Genomic DNA, 20679 nt, shown 5'->3' with positions numbered 1-20679 from the left:
AGTGGTGAAACTATCATATATTCACAATATACATAAATGACATTGTGGATAACATCGGAAGTTCACTGAGGCTTTTTGCGGAGCATGCTGTCCTATATCGAGAGGTTGTAACACTGGAAAATTGTACTGAAATGCAGGAGGATCTGCAAAGAATTGACGCGCAGGGAATGGCAATTGTATCTCAATGTAGACAAGTGTAATGTGCTGCGAATAAATAGAAAGAAATATCCTTTATCATTTAGCTACGATATAGCAGGTCAGCAACTGGAAGCAGTTAATTCCATAAATTATCTGGGAGTACGCATTAGGAGTGATTTAAAATGGAATGATCATATAAAGTTGATCATCGGTAAAGCAGATGCCAGACTGAGATTCATTGGAAGAATCCTAAGGAAATGCAATCCGAAAACAAAGGAAGTAGGTTATAGTACGCTTGTTCGCCCACTGCTTGAATACTGCTCAGCAGTGTGAGATCCGTACCAGATAGGGTTGATAGAAGAGAGAGAGAAGATCCAACGGAGAGCAGCGCGCTTCGTTACAGGATCATTTAGTAATCGCGAAAGCGTTACGGAGATGATAGATAAACTCCAGTGGAAGACTCTGCAGGAGAAACGCTCAGTAGCTCGGTACGGGCTTTTGTTGAAGTTTCGAGAACATACCTTCACCGAGGAGTCAAGCAGTATATTGTTCCCTCCTACGTATATCTCGCGAAGAGACCATGAGTATAAAATCAGAAAGATTAGAGCCCACACAGAGGCATATCGACAATCCTTCTTTCCACGAACAATAAGAGACTGGAATAGAAGGGAGAAACGATAGAGGTACTCAAGGTACCTTACACCACACACCGTCAGGTGGCTTGCGGAGTATGGATGTAGATGTAAATGTAGAGAAAGATGTTCTACTTTTTCGATTACTTTTACAAAGAAACAATAAACCTGTAAGAAACTCTTATATCAAGAAATGCATATGCAATATCAGTTACTGAAAAAACAGATGTTAATTGTAAGTCACAGACAGTACGCATAAGGCGTAATGAGTAATCTCTGCATTGCTTGTTTTTAGAATTATTAGGAAGCTGAGTCTTCCTTTTCTGGCCACTCACTTTTAATCTATCAGTCGATGGTTTAGGAGGTAAGTGTTCTCATTCATTTGATTTACCGACTAATAATAATTTTAGTCATGAATGGTGGTGTTACTGTAGAAACCTGTTGCTACCATCAGATTGATTTTATTTGATGATCTTGTATTTTTCAGGTAGACCTATCAGGAAATAGTGCGCACATTGTTTGAAGGGAAAACGACCAACTGTTCATCACATCGTGTCGTTTATTTATTTTATCCTTCATAGATCGAACCTACAGATCTATTCTTACGAAGTCCGGATGATTATTCTTTACCAGTTTTTACGAGGAACTCGGTATAGTATTCATTAAGAATGTGGATGCACAGCAATCAGTCGTCCTTCTCTTTCAGGTTTTATTAAGCAAATCTCGATTTCGGCTAGTGCCTAGTCATTATCAATGCACTATATCAGAGTATCAATGCACGTCCTAGTACGTCAGTTCCCTGTCGTTCGGGTTTCTGTCACAGTTCGCTCAAGTCTACTGTATATAGTAGCTATTTCGGTTGGTGTCAAGCACGTATCGGACGCTGCTAAAGACAGCGATAGAATATAATATCTGAAGGAATTGTCATAGGCACGTACATGCCCAGTTGTTGCTCCTGCGACAGCAAAACCAACAACATCAACATAAGTTTGACTAGGAAGGAAACCCTTGGAGTATATGAAACTGAATAAACAAAAGATTTGCCTTTACCACAACTTCAAAGAGTTGTACTATTGTTGGAAAAATTGGGACCACAGAGCCTTCAAATAGGAAATGAAAAGAAAAGGTTAGAAACAATAGCAGAGGACAAATTTACTCGAACGGGTTATTAGCATTCTCCGTCGTGAGGCCACGATTGGCCTACCGGGACTATCCGACCGGCGTCTCGCCCTCGGACGAGGATGCGGATAGGAGGGGCGTGTGGTCAGCACACCCCTCTCCTGGCCGTTATGATGGTATTCTTGACCGAAGCCGCTACTGTTCGGTCGAGTAGCTCCTAAATTGGCATCACGAGGCTGAGTGCACCTCTAAAAATGGCAACAGCGAATAGCGACCTGTATAGTCACCCATCCAAGTGCCGACCACGCCCGACAGCGCTTAACTTCGGTGATCTCACGGGAACCGGTGTATCCATTGCGGCAAGGCCGTTGCCCAAACGGGTTATTAGCATGAAACATAAATCTTGTATTGTTAAATGATTCGTATTACCAAAGCATTCCCATTCCTTTCTTGTTTTGTCCAAAAGAAACCAATAAAAATACAATTTGTATATTTTCCTTGCTCTCTGGTAACTACGTGATTTTCAATTATGAGTACATTATTTAAGGACTGAGGTGACTAAAGTCACGGGATAACGATGCGCACATACACAGGTGGCGGGCAGCATCGCGTACACATATAGTACGGTAGTGCATTGGCCGAGCTGTCATTTTCACTCTGGTTTTTCGTCTGAAAATGGTTCCGACATGGTTATAGGCAGAAGACGGATATTAACAGACTTTTAACGCGAAATGGTAGTTGGAGCTAAACAAAGGGGACATTCCATTTCGGAAATCGTTAGGGAATTCAATACTCCGAAAACGACAGTGTCAAGAGTTTGCCGAGAACACCGCATTTCGGCTATTCAGGTATTACCTCTCAAGACGGACAACGCTGAGGCCGATGGCCTCCACTTAACGAGCGAGAGCAGCGGCGTTTGCTTAGAGTTGTCAGTGCTGACAGACAAGTAACACTCCACGAAATAACCGCAAAAAAGCAATGTAGGACGTACGACTAAAGTATCCGTTGGGACAGTGAGGTGAAATTTGGTGTTAATGGGCTATCACAGCAGACGAGCGACGCGAGGGCCTTTGCTAACAGCACGACCTCACCTGCAGTGCCTTTCCTGGATTCGAGACCACATTGGTTGGACCCTAGACGACCGGAAAACCGTGACCTGGTCAGATTAGTCCCGATTGTTTTTGGTGAGAAATGATGATAGAGTTTGAGTGTAGCGCCGTGTTCCGGAAAGTCAATGAGCAGCGGGCCCTGATTTTCGCAGAGCTGGCGTGCCTTTAGAAGTTTTACTGGGAAGGCCTTACTCGTCCTCCATAGCGTCATGACCTCTCGCCGTATTTTTGGGGTTCAAATGGCTCTGAGCACTATGGGACTTAACATCTGTGGTCATCAGTCCCCTAGAACTTAGAACTACTTAAACCTAGCTAACCTAAGGACATCACACACATCCATCCCTGAGGCAGGATTCGAACCTGCGACCGTAGCGGTCACCCGGTTCCAGACTAAAGCGCCTAGAACCGCACGGCCACACCGGCCCGCTATTTTTGGGGCCCAGAAGAAAGACGTTCATGGACGTCGAATTGTTTCAGACGATGAAGTGCGCGCCTAGGTACGATCGTGGTTTCGTAGGCAACTGCAGACTTTTTCCATGAAGGTTCTGACCGTCTTGTTCTAACATTCTGCGTGGTGTCTGTTGTTCTATGTCGTGTCTCCCTAACACTTTCGCGCAACGACGCTCTGAGCGTGTTTTTTAGGGAATTGACTAGTTTGAACCTGGGACCTGTTGCTGGTAAGGAGACGCCAGACCACACATGACATGTAGAGTTCAGAAGAGTTCAGTGAGACTAGCGATGATATAACCAAATACTTAATGATTTCAGCGTCAGTTCCACTGCACTCCCTGTAAAAGAACCTTAATACTAACTAAATTTAGTGGAAGGGGTTCAAGGCTTTCCTATTTTTAGTTAGCTGGTAAAATAACGTCGAAAAAGCAGTTAAGTTTACCATTGGAAACTTTATTCTACTCACAAAACATTGTTTATAAGTTGCACTATCGATAAAAGGAAATGTTTTAATACAGGATGATAAAAACCAACTGCGTTCAACAAAAATGTGAACGAATATTCCCTGAATGGGTTTCCAAGTTCTACAATGGATCGAAGGATGACCTATGCCATATCACATCTATAATCTAGGTTTAAATTAAGTTTCACAAAAGAGGAAACTATCAAAATGGTCTACAGTGACCCTCAATTATCTTTAATTACTTATCTAACTTGTCGTAAATTACAGTGGCTGATGTGGCTTCTCAATAATTATATAACAGAAAAATCATCGCGTTTCAGATTTTAACTTACGTAGCAAATGTGAATACCTTGAGCTTTAATTGACTATCGAACTAGTATTACACAAAACGGGGGTGTAACAGATGAGCCTTCTGCAGTTCTGAGTGAAGCTTTATGCGCTGTTATGCGGCATCGCGTGCGTTCATTACCTTGTCGTTGGTTAGGCAGTGTCAGGGGGCGTCGGTCGACACGGCTCCATGCACCTCGCCGACTCGGAAGCAACTCTGTCCTAACTTCTCCTTACTACAATTTACCGAAGCTGGTTAAAAAAAAAAACTATCTGGCTGTGTTTTCATCTGACCAGTCAGGGTCTCAATGTTAACCTTAAGCTCCGCCTACAAAAATTCTGTCTATCCAATGAGAAACGTTATACTTTTCGTGGTGGGGCAATGTTTTTAAAGTTTGCAACGTAACAGAGACGTGAAAAAGTCTCACGCTAAAACTTGCAGCTGGTGTGGCCCTTTTAGTGTTATCGTAAAATCTATGCTGTTCTTCTGGAGGGCTCTATCTTTTAACATGGGCTGGGGGAGGGGGTGGTCCTGGCGGTTACTTTTCGTGGTGGGGCAATGTTTTTAACGTTTGCAACGTAATAGAGACGCGAAAAAGTCTCACGCTAAAACTTGCGGCTGGTGTGGCCCTTTTAGTGTTATCGTAAGATCTATACTGTTCTTCTGGAGGGCTCTATCTTTTAACATGGGCTGGGGGAGGTGGTGGTCCTGGCGGTTACTTTTCGTGGTGGGGCAATGTTTTTAACGTTTGCAACGTAATATAGACGCGAAAAAGTCTCACGCTAAAACTTGCGGCTGGTGTGGCCCTTTTAGTGTTATCGTAAGATCTATACTGTTCTTCTGGAGGGCACTACCTTTTAACATTGGCTGGGAGGTGGTCCTGGCGGTTAGCTGGCAACGTGGGTGTCCGCACCTTATCGTAGGGCCTTCTAGCTTAACACGGTTCTGTTCTCGGCTTCTGTTCTCGTTTCCCCCCTTGGAACTGCGTCTGTCTCACGGTGGGAAGGTATGACATGCATTTAGGCATTCTTGTGTTAGTCTGTGGTATTCCATTTGCTCACTCGTTACTCGTATTACTTTGGTTAATTTAATGTCAGGATTTATTCGGAGCTATGTGACATACTACTGGATTTGCTTATCATGTCAGGGTTTTCATGGAAGGTGTTGGATTTGCGGATAAATATATGGCATTAACATTAACGGCGATTACCTTTGAAATAATAAACAGTTTGCTTCACCGGTTCACGGGCGTCACTTAGGATAATGTTGCGGAAGCTACAGAATATTGCGACGAGACAGGTGCTCGTCAGCTTCAAGTGCTTACTGAAGTGCTGCTGCAATGGCTCGCCAATATATATGCTCACTCGCCATAAGGCGCCAACTGTTGAGGCTATAGCGTCATCGTAGACGAATCATAGAGCACGGCGACATCCACTGCCCCTGCTGGACGAACGGGCCACGGGCTTCTCATTCGCGGCGTGGGGAAAGCGCGGCTGCAAAAGCGGCCCATCGCGCGCGCGGGCAGTGTCTTGGCGCCCAGTTTAATTGTGCGGACTTTGATTCTCCGTCTGTGTTGACTCGGCTTCGTTTGTCTGTGGCCTATGATGACTTAGTACCGCCACTGCTGGTTCCAATGCCTTGCTGAGTTGAAATCACGTGTCTGTATTGATCAAGTCGTTACTTGTACGAATTTCGATTCCTTCTATAACAATGGAGTCTCAATACGTGGAAACGGACGAAAGAACATTTGTCTCTCCGTAGTTCATGCTGTGCCCCATGTCAAGACAGTGTTCAGCCACGGCAGATCTCTCTGGCTGACCCAGTCTGGTGTGACGTCTATGTTCAGCACGTGTATCCTTAACAGTGCGACACGTCTGGCCAAGGTATGGTTTCCCAAACTGGCACGGAATTTTATACATCCCTGGTCTCCTTAGACCTAGATCGTCTTTAACAGAACCCAGCATAGTTTTCACTCGCGCTGGAGGGTGGATGACACATTTTATTTGGTGTTTCTTGAACAGCCAGCCAACACTTGGCGACTGCGTGAGTGAGCGTATGTATTGGCGAGCCGTTGTGGCAACACGTCAGTAAGCACCTGAAGATGACGAGAAGCTGTGTCGTCGAAATACTGTGCAAAAAAATGGTTCAAATGGCTCGGAGCACTATGGGACTTCTAAGGTCATCAGTCCCCTAGAACTTAGAACTACTTAAACCTAACTAACCTAAGGACATCACACGCATCCATGCCCGAGGCAGGATTCGAACCGGCGACCGTAGCGGTTGCGCGGTTCCGAACTGCAGCGCCTAGAACCGCACGGCCATCGCGGCCGGCAATACTGTGCAGCTTTCACAACATTATCCGACGCGGCGCCCTTGAACCACTGAAGCAGTTACTACGTCGGGGAAGTCTTAAATAGCACAGTAAACAGTTTATCATTTTCCACCTCTCTCGTTATCATTTGGTTTCCCCTTATACCTTTTGCTGGCCTGAAAGCCGGAAACGTCAGTAGTCTATTATGGAAACATTGCATCCAGTGTACGTATTTAGCCTCCGTCAACAAAGATGTAAACTCTTTACGTAGGATTAAAGACGATCCAGGTTTCCGAAAGCCGATTGTGTACCGTACTTAACGCGAGTGTTGCTCCTTACTTGGGGAAGACTCTTAAATCAGTAGATGCTGACGCAAGGAACATAAGCGACACACACAACTAAAATCAAGCAAGCAATTGAGCTGACGCCGAGCAGTACCCCGAGTGTAATCATAAAATAAACTACGATACGACCAGTACCGCGCTGCAAACACCAAGCTTTTGTGACACGGTGAATAAGGAGCCTATTGAAATAAATATTTCGGAAAAATCTAACACACGTGGAAGTTTCAATTTAAACATGGCTTGGGGTCAGCCACTCAGTTTATTACGATCTCACTACCATCACATCCACCAGAGCTGGGAGACGAGGAGAGGATGTGCTTTTAATTGAGCATCAGTGCGAGCTCTGGAAAACAGAGGAGCATCAAGGGCGTTGTGGGTATCGGGAATCGAACCTGGCTATAAAAACGGCGCGGGACCAACAATAGTTCAGTCAGGTCGGGGTCCAGACAATGAGTCCTCGGAGTACCTGAAGAAAGCGGCCGTGTCCGTCATTTGAATATTGTGGGGTAAAATGGAAACAAAAACTGTGCTGGACACCCGGCAGCACAGCATTAAGCATAGGGTATTTCTTTTTTGAGGAAAGAAGACAACTCTGATCGACCACGTTACATACGATTAGCCAGTCACAAGCTATACTCTACGGCTATTATAAGTGTGCAAGGCGGAGGCTACCATTCGCAGTGCATGAGATCAGCAGCCGCAAACGGATTTCGTTAGAGCAGCTAGATGTTCGATAAGAATTTTCCCTAAAATTCCTCTCGGTTGTGCACCGTGTCATATTGTAAAAAGATGAATCAATGTTCCAGCCACTGTAGAAAGTGGCTTTCATCAGGATGTTTAAGACCACTGGAACAATGCGACCGCACCCAGCTGTGATGTTAATCCCAATATGATTCATGATCATATCACATCCCCATGAGCACTTAAACCACTGTGTTGACTGTGCAGATAAGAACGCCTCTCGTCACTCATTTTGTGTCTCCCTCTCGCTCGCCCCCCTCTCTCTCCTTCCTCTCCCCCTTTCAAAAAAACTGCAGGTCTCTCTAATTGAACTGCTCCAGATTTTACACTACTGGCACCTCCAGAGACACTCTGGCACAAATAAACTCTATCTTGTATGGAACCTGCAAGCTCTCCTCGTGGTTCCAGACTTGCATAAAAGGTTCTCAGTTTAGCTATGAGACCATAGATAGTGGTGTATGCGACGTATAGTAAGTACAACTGTTCATACGCTCCCAATAGAGACTGCGTCAGTTAACCGTTTCCTGCTTTACCTCAATGAATTGGCGCATAGGACTTCCTTGCACCTCTTCTCCGTAGATGTAGTCCCTCAAAGCAGTTCAGGAAACATCTACATGGTTACTCTGCAATTCACACTTAAGTGCCTGGCAGAGCGTTCATCGAACCATTTTCATACTACTTCTCCACCATTCCACTCTCGAATGGCGCGTGGGAAAAAGGAACACCTAAATTTTTCCGTTCGAGCTCTGATTACTCTTATTTTATTATGATGATCATTTCTCCCTATGGAGGTGGGTGTCAACAAAATATTTTCGCATTCGGAAGAGAAAGTTGGTGATTGAAATTTCGTAAATAGATCCCACCGCAAAGAAAACGGCCTTTGTTTTAGTGACTGCCACCCCAACTCGCATATTATATCAGTGACACTCTCACCCATATTGCGCGATAACACAAAACGAGCTGCCCTTCTTTGCACTTTTTCGATGTCCTCCGTCAATCCTACCTGGTAAGGATCCCATGCCGCGCAGCAATATTCCAGCAAAGGACGGATAAATGCAATGTAGGCTGTCTCTTTAGTGGGTTTGTCCCATCTTTTAAGAGTTCTGCCCACAAAGCGCAGTCTTTGTTTCGCCTTCCCCACAATATTATCTATGTGGTCTTTCCAATTTAAGTTGCTCGTAACTGTAATTCATAGGTATTTTGTGCGATTTATCGTATACCCAAAATTTATCGGATATCTTTTAGTGCCCATGTAGATGACCTCTCACTTTTCTGTGTTTAGTGCGAATTGCCACTATTCGCACCATACAGAAATTCTCTCTACATCATTTTTTAATTGGAATTGATCGGCTGATGATTTTACTAGCCGGTAAATTACAGCGTCATCTGCAAACAATCTAAGGGGACTGCTCAGATTTTCACCTAGATCATTTATGTAAATCAGGAACAGCAGAGGGCCTATGACACTACCTTGCGGAACGCCCTACTCGATGATTTACCGTCTATCTTTACGAATTGTGACCTCTCTGAGAGGAAATCACGAACCCAGTCACACAACTGAGACGATACTCCATATGCACGCAATTTGATTAATAGTCATGTGGAATAATCGGGTCTACAGCCGGATGTCTGTGTCGCCCTGGCACAATATTTCGGCCACGTAACTCGTTGCCTTCTTCAGGTGCGACCTGAGACTGAATTACATCATGACTAATAGTAGCTTGTGATTAACGGTATCAAAAGCCTTCTGGAAATGTAGGAATACGGAATCGATCTGGGATCCCTTGTCGACAGCACTCATTACTTCATGGGAATAAAGAGCTAGCTGTCTTGCACAAGAACGATATTTTCTGAATCCGTGTTGGTTACGCATCTATAAGTTATTTTCTTAAAGGTGATTCATAATGTTCGAGTACAGTATGTGCTCCAAACTCCTACTGCAAATTGCCGCGGTGGCCGTGCGGTTCTGGCGCTGCAGTGCGGAACCGCGGGACTGCTACGGTCGCAGGTTCGAATCCTGCCTCGGGCATGGGCGTGTGTGATGTCCTTAGGTTAGTTAGGTTTAAGTAGTTCTAAGTTCTAGGGGACTTATGACCTAAGATGTTGAGTCCCATAGTGCTCAGAGCCATTTGAACCATTTTGAACCTACTGCAAATTGAGGTCAGTGATATGGGTCTGTATTTCAATGGATTACTCTTATTTCCTTTCTTGAATATTGGTGTCACCTGTGCTACTTTCCAGTCTTTTGGAACAGACCTATCGTGAAGTGAGCAGTTGTATATGATTGCTAAGAAAGGCGCTATTGTGTCTGGATACTCTGAAAGGAACCTAATTGGTATACTATCTGGACAGGAAGACTTGCCTTTCTTAAGTGATTGGAGCTGATTCGCAACACCTAACATATCTACTTTTGTGTCACTCATGCTAACAGCTGATTCGTTCAGATATGCAAACAGATGACCTGTGTGTCTAAATTTTGAGCGCGCCCGGCTAGTCTGTTTGAAATAAGTCCCGAGATACCACTGCGGTGCATTTAGAAGTAAATACTGTAAAATAGTTTACAGCTAAATATTTGAAACAATTCAGCGCAAAAGTTACTACAAACCGAGAGCATGGATAAGGCGACTAGTACACAGAACAGTCTCAAACTGCGCCTTGCCGTAGACTATCACGCTCGGAGTACTTTGTATCACTGACTCGAGACATTCGCAAGAAGGAGAAATCTCGCTCATACTTTGTATAAGTTCGTAGAACTACTTAAACCTAACTAACCTAAGGACATCACACACATCCATGCCCGAGGCAGTATTCGAACCTGCGATCGTAGCGGTCGCGCGGTACCAGACTGTAGCGCCTAGAAACGCTCGGCCATGTGTGTGTGTGTGTGTGTGTGTGTGTGTGTGTGTGTGTGTTCGGTGGAAGAGTGTTTCAAACGTAGCACGTAATTCTGACTTGCTTACCTTTCTCGTCAAGATCATAATTAGGTTATCCGATGCTATTGTGGGACCGATTAATTCGGTGATAAATTGTGCTGCATGATTAGGTGGATATCTTAACGTTCTTGACAGTGGTTGAATTCTGGATTTGGTTGGTGGCTGAAAGCATTTTCCCGAGCATAATATCGCTTGATGGGAACAGCTTTGATCCCGAGATGTTTTGCTTCAACAGGTTGTGAAAAGCATTCATGACCTCTATCGGGGGAGGCGGCGATCCCGCAGCCAGGTACTGGAACCCCGTCTGTCGCACATTCTAAAAGCAACACGGCGCTTGCTGGAGAAAAGGGCGCAAGCAGGCGTTGAGTCTGACACAGTATGAGGTCTACAATACCATGTCACCTTTCGGGCTGCCGGTACAACGCAAATCTCTTCTGTTGTGTGGGAAGGATTTTGTCAAACGGGGCCCCGTAGCTGGGTGATTGCTCACGGGAAAAACTCTGTTGCAAGATAAGTGAATGCCGGTTACAGAGGTGTGGGGAGTTCTGCGTCGGCCGTCGTGGGAACGATCGCCTACAAGAATTTTTAGGCTAGTGTCGGCTCTCGCCAGCGTCCCTCTGAAAAAATGCAAACGGGACGGCCTGCTATTCGTTACATGCCATTCCATGTTACAAGCGATCCTTCTGAATTGTATGAGGGGGATTTTCTGATGCAAGAACGCATGCGATTGGTGCAGATATGCGGAACTATGTTCGCATTGGTGTTTTAACATATTTTTCTGACTGTTCCACGCGAGTACTGTCAAAATTTTACGGAGCGAACGTAGAGGAGACACTTCGCCTGCGGGCGGCATTTAGTAAAGACACTGCAGCCAGGTGGGGGGGGGGGGGGGGGGGCAGAGAATAAAGACTTTGCCTGTGGCCGTAGTAGATAAAGGAGACTACGGACAGCAGAACCGTCGAGTGAAGACATCTGCTACGGAAGCCTGCTTGGTCAGGTTCCGTAACAGCCAGCTGTCCGTTCGAAATTATTTCTGAGACATCGCACTATGCTTTGTGTCAGCTACACTAGTACTCAAAATTAAAGCAACAAAATTCACGATATAATCAAACGAACTGTCAACCAGATGTCCGCACGATCGTGTTGTGCAGGGAAGAATGGGATCCCGGTCAATGGACAACCATGCTAACGATGACGTCAGGGCAACTATGAGACGAGGCTGTGTAAGCCGGTAGCCCCACATCGACTGTAGCTGTATGGAACAGAGAAGATGCCTACCAAACTTCCTGCGGTGGAGGGCCAGAGAAAGAAAGGAAGTAAGACAGTCTTAAACTGATGTGTCCCGAAAGGTGTTATTTCACGGATGTGGTGACAGTGTGTAGAGACGGAAACTGTATCCCAAAGACCAGGGCATGGCTACCACGTGTGTCTTCAGAAGAGTGGATCGTCATTTGGCTGTAAGGGCACGACAGTACCGCCTTAGTACATCTACATCTACATTTATACTCCGCAAGCCACCCAACGGTGTGTGGCGGAGGGCACTTTACGTGCCACTGTCATTACCTCCCTTTTCTGTTCCAGTCGCGTATGGTTCGCGGGGAGAACGACTGTCTGAAAGCCTCCGTGCGCGCTCGAATTTCTCTAATTTTACATTCGTGATATCCTCGGGAGGTATAAGTAGGGGGAAGCAATATATTCGATACCTCATCCAGAAACGCACCCTCTCGAAACCTGGTGAGCAAGCTACACCGCGATGCAGAGCGCCTCTCTTGCAGAGTCTGCCACTTGAGTTTGTTAAACATCTCCGTAACGCTATCACGGTTACCAAATAACCCTGTGACGAAACGCGCCGCTCTTCTTTGGGTCTTCTCTATCTCCTCCGTCAACCCGATCTGGTACGGATCCCACACTGATGAGCAATACAATACGGGGCTGCCATGTGAGTTCGCAATATTACACCGGACGTACTGTATCGAGGCAAACGGTGTACGGAAGGCTTCGGCAGAGTGGCATTTATTGTCGGAGAGCTGCTGTGTGTTTACCTCTGCGCGTCTTCATAGAGGTTCACAGAGGTTCGAGTTCTCCTCGGGCATGGGTGTGACTGTTGTCCTTAGCGTTAAGTTAGTTTAAGTAGTGTGTCAGTCTAGGAACCGGTGACTTCAGTAGTTTGGTCCCTTAGGAATTCACAAACGTTTGAACATTATGAACATAGAAAGAAACGTCTACAATGGGGTCAACATGCCACTGGGGCGATCGACTTGTGGGCCAATGTTGTTTTCACAGGTGAGTCCTGATTTAGTGTGGAGAGTGATTCTCGATGAAATCGCATCTGGACAGAAAGTGGAACACCATTTCTGGATCTAAACGTGTGGAAAGAGACCGATATCGAGAAGGATTCCTATTGGTGTGGGAGATTCTGTTGACCACTTGAAACCTTCTTCGTGAAACTGTACGGATAAATTGGGAAGGTTTAACTGCTGTCAGCTATCGTGACGAGATCTTGGAATCTCATTTGCGGTTTTGCGAGGTGCTGTGCGCCCAGACTTCGTACTGATGGACAATAATGCTCGACCTCATGGAGCACGGGTGGTTGCTGTTTTCTTCGAAACGGAAGATATTGCGTGGCCTGCCCGCTCTGCCGATTTGAATCCCACAGAGGACATCGGGGCTGCACTAGGGAGATGGCCTGCATCACGTCAGCATCCACAAAACCACTCTCCAAGACTGCGAGCAGCTCTGCAGGAAGAGTGGGCGTTATCCTCACAGCATGCCCCTTCGTAGTCGGGCCTGTATTGCTGCCAGAGGTAGTCACACCCCACACTGAGCACATTAACCAGTTGCCAGAAAGTGTGTGTGCAAAACCGTCAAGTTGGAGAAAAACGAAGAACATTTTTCTCTAACGTTATACATGTTGCAGTTGTTTACATTCTGTATTCTTTACATTGTTTCTGCTTTACTATCACCTGTTTATACTGTTTTGTGGCAAAATTCTGGACACGTATCTTGCAGCTTTTGTTGGATGTAGGCGAGGTCCTCGCAGCTTAGTCATCGTAATTTCATACAGAATTTAGTTCACACGCAAAGGTGAGCCGTTTTTAACAGCGAGAACCGTTGTACTTGTAAATTTAGGGCGCCACCAACCAGTGAGGTTCAATTACTTTCACTTTTTATTAATTTGTTAGATACCGTTATCCTTTCAATTCATCAAGGGGAAAGTCGCAGAAATCCTTCTTCCACTTCCTCCAGTTTTTGTCAACCCTAATTAATTTCATTCGGTGTATGTTAGTTAAGTTTATCAGTCAATGAACTTACCAATATCCAAACTTGTCGTTGATTGGAAACAAACATTTTGGTGATCCTTATTACGGCCTATAAATCAAGTGGACAGTGTTCTATGAAGGACATCATTGCTAATACCGAATCGGCCAGTCGGACCATTTCTTATGAAAGAGCAGAGGAAATTCGCAGTGAAACGGCCAGGATACTGCGCCGAGGAAAACCACCAGCTTGCAACCTGAAGAAAGAGGAGGTACATTATTAAGAACCTTAACGCTAACAAGAGTATGTTGGTACTGCCTGCCAATAAGGCAAATGCGACCGCCGTAATGAAGACCGAATATTATGAGCAGAAGATCCTGAACCTATTAGATTTGACGACGTACCGAAAACTAAGCGCATATCCGACGCAGCGTATCACACGGAACACGAATCTGTTAATCAAGGCATCTTCTCTGCCGGCGGACATACAGACGAACCTGCGCAACACAGAAGCCCTACCACCTCGGCTGTATGGATTACCTAAGATCCATAAGAATAACGTCCCACCAAGACCGATTGTTAGCGCTCCTGGCTCACCGACCTATAACCTGGCAAAACACTTGGCCTCTACTCCAGCCGCACGTGGGGAAGACTGACAGGCGCATAAAGGACTCAGGACATTTCACTGAGAAGCTGAAGAAGCTAAAACGTGCACCAAACGACATCATCGTCAGTTCTTGTGTTTCTTTGTTTGCGAAAATGCCACACAGTGACTCCCAGGAGCACATCGGTTCCATTTCCCCGCAAGACATCACAGAGCTCTTTCATGCATGTCTCACTACGAGCTATTTCACGTGGAATGGCAACTTCTACGAACAGCTGGAAGGCGTCGCCATGAGTAGTCCCCTTAGTCCAGTGGTGGCCAACTTCTTCATGGAACATTTCGAAGCACAGACACTGGACTCGGCGACTTTTAAACCTAAGGTGTGGCACAGATACGTCGTTGACACCTTCGTCTTGTGGAGCCATGGTGAAGAACAGCTCGGTGACTTCCTAGGACACTTGAACAGCCTCCATGACAACATAAAATCTACCATCGAAGTAGAAAAGGGCAGAAAACTACCATTTCTAGATGTGCTGGTCACAAGGAATGGTGAAAACCTGGGACACAGCATGTATCGAAACCCGACACACACATACCTGCACAAACTATCAAATCACCATCCGAGCCTGAAAAGAAGCATGATTAATGCGCTCGTAACGCGAACAAGACGAATATGTGAGCCGTAGTACCTCAGACGCGAAGAACAGCTCTTGAAAAGTGTTCTGAGGAGCAATGGGCACTCCAAAAGTTATATTACAAGGATAACAGGGCCAAACACTCGCCGAAGTGACAAATCAGAAAAAGAAATGTCGGGTACGGCCTTTCTGCCATACATTCCCAGAGTGATGGACAGTATCGGCTTTATATTGCGCAAACACGGCGCATACTATTTAAAAACCGACAAAGAAGATCAAACAGTGTCTCAGATCGGCAAAGGACAAAAGGGACCCACATGCAATGTCGAGATTATACCGCATTCCACGTACATGCGGAAAAGTTTATGTTGGAGTGACTGGACGATCAATCAACACCAGAACATAAGTGGCACTGCAGGTTGGGGCAGGTGGAGAAATCGGCCGTGGCAGACCACGATCTGTGTGAGACCGACCACGTAGTAAAATTCGCTGACACTGAAGTTCTGGCTGTAGAGAAGACCTATCACACCCGCTCATTCAGAGAAGCTAAGGAAATACAAAAACACCACAACAGCTTCAACAAGAAAGCCTCATGGTAAACGAATCCTGGCTTCCCGTGCTGCAAAGAATGACAGTCGCAGGTAACAAGTGAAACCGCACCGGAAATGACCGCGGAGAAGCCCTTGGACGTTGGCGCGCCAGGTACAAATAGTCTGCGACCGCGAGCTCGGCTCCAGTTCACTACCAGCAATGGAGGGTGAAGCTTTGACAATGCCAGCCACTCGTGCTAGCGAAACGTCAGAAAAATCATAATACGAAAGTCGGCCGAAGAACCCGCGATAGAAGATAACATGCAGTTTGTCAGACAGTATCTTGATATCATTGTTTTTGATAAGTCACGTTATTGGGGGAAATAATTTGATTAATTTGATAATTAGAGGGAGAGAGATGCGAAGTACTCTAATCAGTAAGCCTGGCCATATACACTATGTGATCAAAAGTATCCGGACACGTGGCTGAAAATGACTCAAGTTCGTGGTGCCCTCCAACGGTAATGCTGAAATTCAGTATGGTGTTGACCCACCTTGATGACAGCTTCCACTCTCGCAGGCATACGTTCACTCAGGTGCTGGAAGGATTCTTGGGGAATGGCAGCCCCTTACAGGGATGTTATTGTCGTGTAACCACTCCGACACAGGCCGTGCATTACGAACATGTGCTCGATCGTGTAGAAAGATGCAGTCGCCATCCCCGAATTGCTCTTCAACATTGGGAACCAAGAAGGTGCTTAAAACATCAATGTAGGCCTGTGCTGTGATAGTGCCACGCAAAACAACGAGGGGTGAAAGCCTCCTCCATGAAAAACACGACCACACCATGACAACACCGCCTCCGAATTTTCCTGTTGACGCTACATACGCTGACAGATGACGTTCACCGGGCATTCGCCATACCCACACCCTGCCATCGGATCGCCACTTTGTGTACCGTGATTCGTCACTCCACACAACGTTTTTCCACTGTTAAATCTCCCAATGTTTACGATCCTTACACCAAGCGAGGCATCGTTTGGCATTTACCGGCGTGATTTGTGGCTTATGAGCAGCCGCTCGACCATGAAATCCTAGTTTTCTCACCTCCCGCCCAACTGTCATAGTGCTTGCAGTGGATCCTGATGCAGTTTGGAATTCCTGTGTGATGATCTGGATAGATGTCTGCCTATTACACATTGCGACCCTCTTCAACTGTCGGCGGTCTCTGTCAGTCAACAGCCGAGGTCGGTCTGTACGCTTTTGTGTTGTACGTGTCCCTTCCCGTTTCCACTTCACTCACATCAGAAACAGTGAACCTAGGGATATTTAGGAGTGTGGAAATCTCGCGTAGAGACGTATGACACAAGTGACACCCAATCACCTGCCCATGTTTGAAGTCCGTGAGTTCCGTGGAGTACCCCATTCTGCTCTCTCAAGATGTCTAATGACTACTGAGGTCGCTGAAATGGAGTACCTGGCAGTAGGTGTCAGCACAATGCTGACGTATGTTTTCGGGGATGTCCGGATACTTTTGATCACACAGTGTACTAGTGACCGAACTTAAAATAACAAGACACTAACAATTTAAACACCAATTAAAACCTTACTCAGCATTCTATTAAATGAATTACTTCGTGGCACTTAAAGAATGAAATCTTACACATCAATAAGGCTGCGCGTTGTCTCTAGAATTACTGTAATAACAGACTCAGGTATCACGCCCGAGCCAGCATCAGGTGACGGAATAATTACACGCAGCGGTAACAAGAGACCATCAAGCCATAACGCTGGTCAGCCATCGGTAAGAGCTCTAGGATTTAAAAGTATGATTACTAAACTACTTGGAATACACGAAAGAAGTAGAAGCACAGGCTCAGAACAAATAAACACATGCAGTTTAAAAATAACTCGTTCAGATTTCCACAAATGAACTTAGACTTCAGTAACTATCGAGCTGACTAAGGAGACGAATCAAATAACCATTCAAACCTATCAACGGCTCCGACCGGTGTCTCACACAATTAGGTAATTACTTAGCCACTGTGATGATCTAACTCACCAAACTTGACCGCGATCAGGACACTTTAATTGCTTTACAAGTATCAGGACAATTTGGAACACAGCCTGGGAAATGACACTTTTCTCGTTCCCGGACTCTCTTCTTTAAAAAAATAAATAAATAAATAAATAAATAAAAATATCTCATTGTGGCCGACAACGAGAGTGCGATAAGACTGGTAGGTTTCCGCATAAGAATAATAATTTCCCAAGGAAATTCATCAGAGCTCACTATGAAACAAAAGTGGTCTTTGCAACATGCGGACAAATCAAGCCGGATCCGTAAGACGTTCACGATCCAGGTGAGAAGCCGCAACCAAATAGTTCACCACATCGATATAGGAATCAAAGAGGATATTCGCGCGAACGTAGATCGAACTGGCGGGCCACGGATCGAAGAATGGCTGCGATTGGAATGGTGCCATGATCGAAAAGCATGGAATGGCGATGAATGGCGTCGAATTGGGTTCAGCGACGAATCGCGGCTTTGCATGACCCTGGATAATCATCGTTGGTGAGCGATCTGGAGAGAGGTTCAATTCTTGCACTGCTTTGGAGACGCACCTCTAGGAAACCTCCACGCACCATAGCGCGGTGAGCCATCGGGTATGACTCTAAAGGCTACGGCTCGTTGTAACTGGAACTCTGGTGGCACAACAGTACGCCACATACATCATGCGTCTCACGTCCTCATGTGTTACCTCTCACGCGACTGTAGCCATTTCTCAATAGAACAAAGGTAGGTGTGTCTATTAACTACCTGCAGCATGCTGAGATACTCTCGTGGCCTGCAAGATCTCGAGATCTTTACCCGATCGAACATGCGTGCCATCAACTCGGACATCGACTCCGTGCTATTGTCAAGGATATCAAAGACCACTTACAACAGTTGTGGGCCAACTTGCCTTAGGAGAGCATACAACGGGTTTATGACACTCCTGCCAACTGCATCAGTACACGCATCCAAGTCAGATGGCGAACTGTATTATACTGATGAGTGCGTTCATGCTCAAAAGTTCTCTGCAAATTTTCTTCGAGTTTGTAACCACTGAAATAACATCACATACCGTCTCAGCCCCTGAAGTTTCAGGCAGTTCCCGCCTCCCACTCTGGTTGCTCCGCTATTATCGTCAGGCAGTTTACAAAGTCTGTTCAAAAAATTCCAGAACTTTATCCACAAAATTTTTCTAGGCTTATCTTTTGCTTATTATGCAATTTCTTCTTGGAAATACTCTCCTCCACAATTGATAAACCGCTCCCAACGCCGTTTCCACTTCTGGAAGCAGTCTTGATACCCTACTTGCTGGATCGCACGGAGAGCCCTCTGCGAAATTTCTTTTAGCTCCTCTATCGTTGCAAATCTTCGTCCTTTCATCGGGGTTTTCAACTTTGGAAATAAAAAGAAATTCAGCAGGAGCCAGGTCTGGAGAATACGGAGGATGAGGCAGCAGAGTGATTTCGTTTTTTGTGCAATACTGACGCATCAGCAAGGGTGAATGTACGGGTGCGCTATCGTGATGCAAGAGCCATCAATTATGTCACCACATGTCACACATTTTCTTGCAGACGTCGCAACACGTCCAGATAGTACCATCGATTAATAGTTTGTCCCTGTGGCACGAATTCATGATGACCCAATCTTTCACAGTCAAAGAAAACTATTTGCATGGGTTTGACATTTGATCTGACCTGACAAGCTTTTTTTTTTGTCTTGGAGAACGTTTCCCGACCCCCTTGATCTCAACATTGCAACCGTGGACCCACGTCTCAACACCAGTTATGATTCTCTTAAGGAACATCTCGTTCTCATTTGCTCTTCATTGACTGGGAGGCGAGGGTCTTTCTCGTCTTGACTTATGAGCCGTGGGACGAACTTGGCGGCAGCACGATGCATTCGAAAATTCCGTGTCAGAATTTCATGACATAATACAATTGAAGTGTTACATTCTTCTGAAATCTCTCGGATAGTCAGTCACGCACCATTTCGTTGACGTTCCTGACACTAGCGTCATCGGTGGACGTCGAGCGACGTCTTGAATGAGGGTCATCCTTAATTTCCTCCGGTCATTTTTAAACCGTGTGAACCATTCGTAACACATCTTAAGAATTCATCACCATAGGCTTCCTGCATCATCTGATGTTTCTCTGTAAAGGTGTTCTTGAGTTTAACGTAAAATTTAATGCAGACGCATTGCCCCTCTAACTCTGCCATCTCGAAATTCGCAAACTGTGCGACGCAACGTTCTTCAGCGAACAATACCTAACAGACATGCAATAATGAAACATCCGGCAGTTACGCAATAAACACAGGCATGGCGATCGCATTTCGTTCCAACACACTATTGACACGAAGTTACGAATATTCCGGAATTTTTTGAACAGACCTCGCATATACAGTTGCCAGTTTCAATACTCGAATTATTGTATTAAACACTGAATGTAAGATTACATCTCTTAAAGAGTAGATTATGACAGCATTTAGTAGATCTACAACTTTGCTTCCGCCGTTTTTTCTCCAAGTTCGAGAATTTTTTTACAAAAGAATTACGATTGAAAGTACCAGCCATCGCTGGCCACTACTTTCTCGCATATTTCGGGCAGGATACGAATCCCGCGGCGGAAGTACTGGGCGCCTTTTGAGGAGATCCATGAATTGATCGGATTTTGCACTTGTTCATGTGACCGGAAGTGCTGGTCAGGAAGGCCGTGTGCCGTTGATCGAAAAAGGTGGTGTCTGGAAAATACAGCGGGTGGTAGTTTCCAAATCCCAATTTTCATGTTTCCAAATACGTTTTGATGGGTTTTCCGACATAGGGTCAAGCATTGTCGTGCTGCAAAATCACTAATGCCTACAGCATTACTGTGGCCGTTTGTCATTCAGTGCTCAGCACAAACACATCATTTGCTTTCGATAACAACCTCTTGTGATTGTTTTCGTCGGTTTCAGTAACTTCGAAAACCTTCCTTTCCACCACCATGTCAGTCTTGGACGTCAATTCTCCGTTCTTGGAGAGGTGAAACCA

Source organism: Schistocerca cancellata, chromosome 9 (assembly GCF_023864275.1).
Source record: "Schistocerca cancellata isolate TAMUIC-IGC-003103 chromosome 9, iqSchCanc2.1, whole genome shotgun sequence".
Taxonomy (NCBI): domain Eukaryota; kingdom Metazoa; phylum Arthropoda; class Insecta; order Orthoptera; family Acrididae; genus Schistocerca; species Schistocerca cancellata.
Note: the sequence above shows the minus strand (reverse complement) of the source record.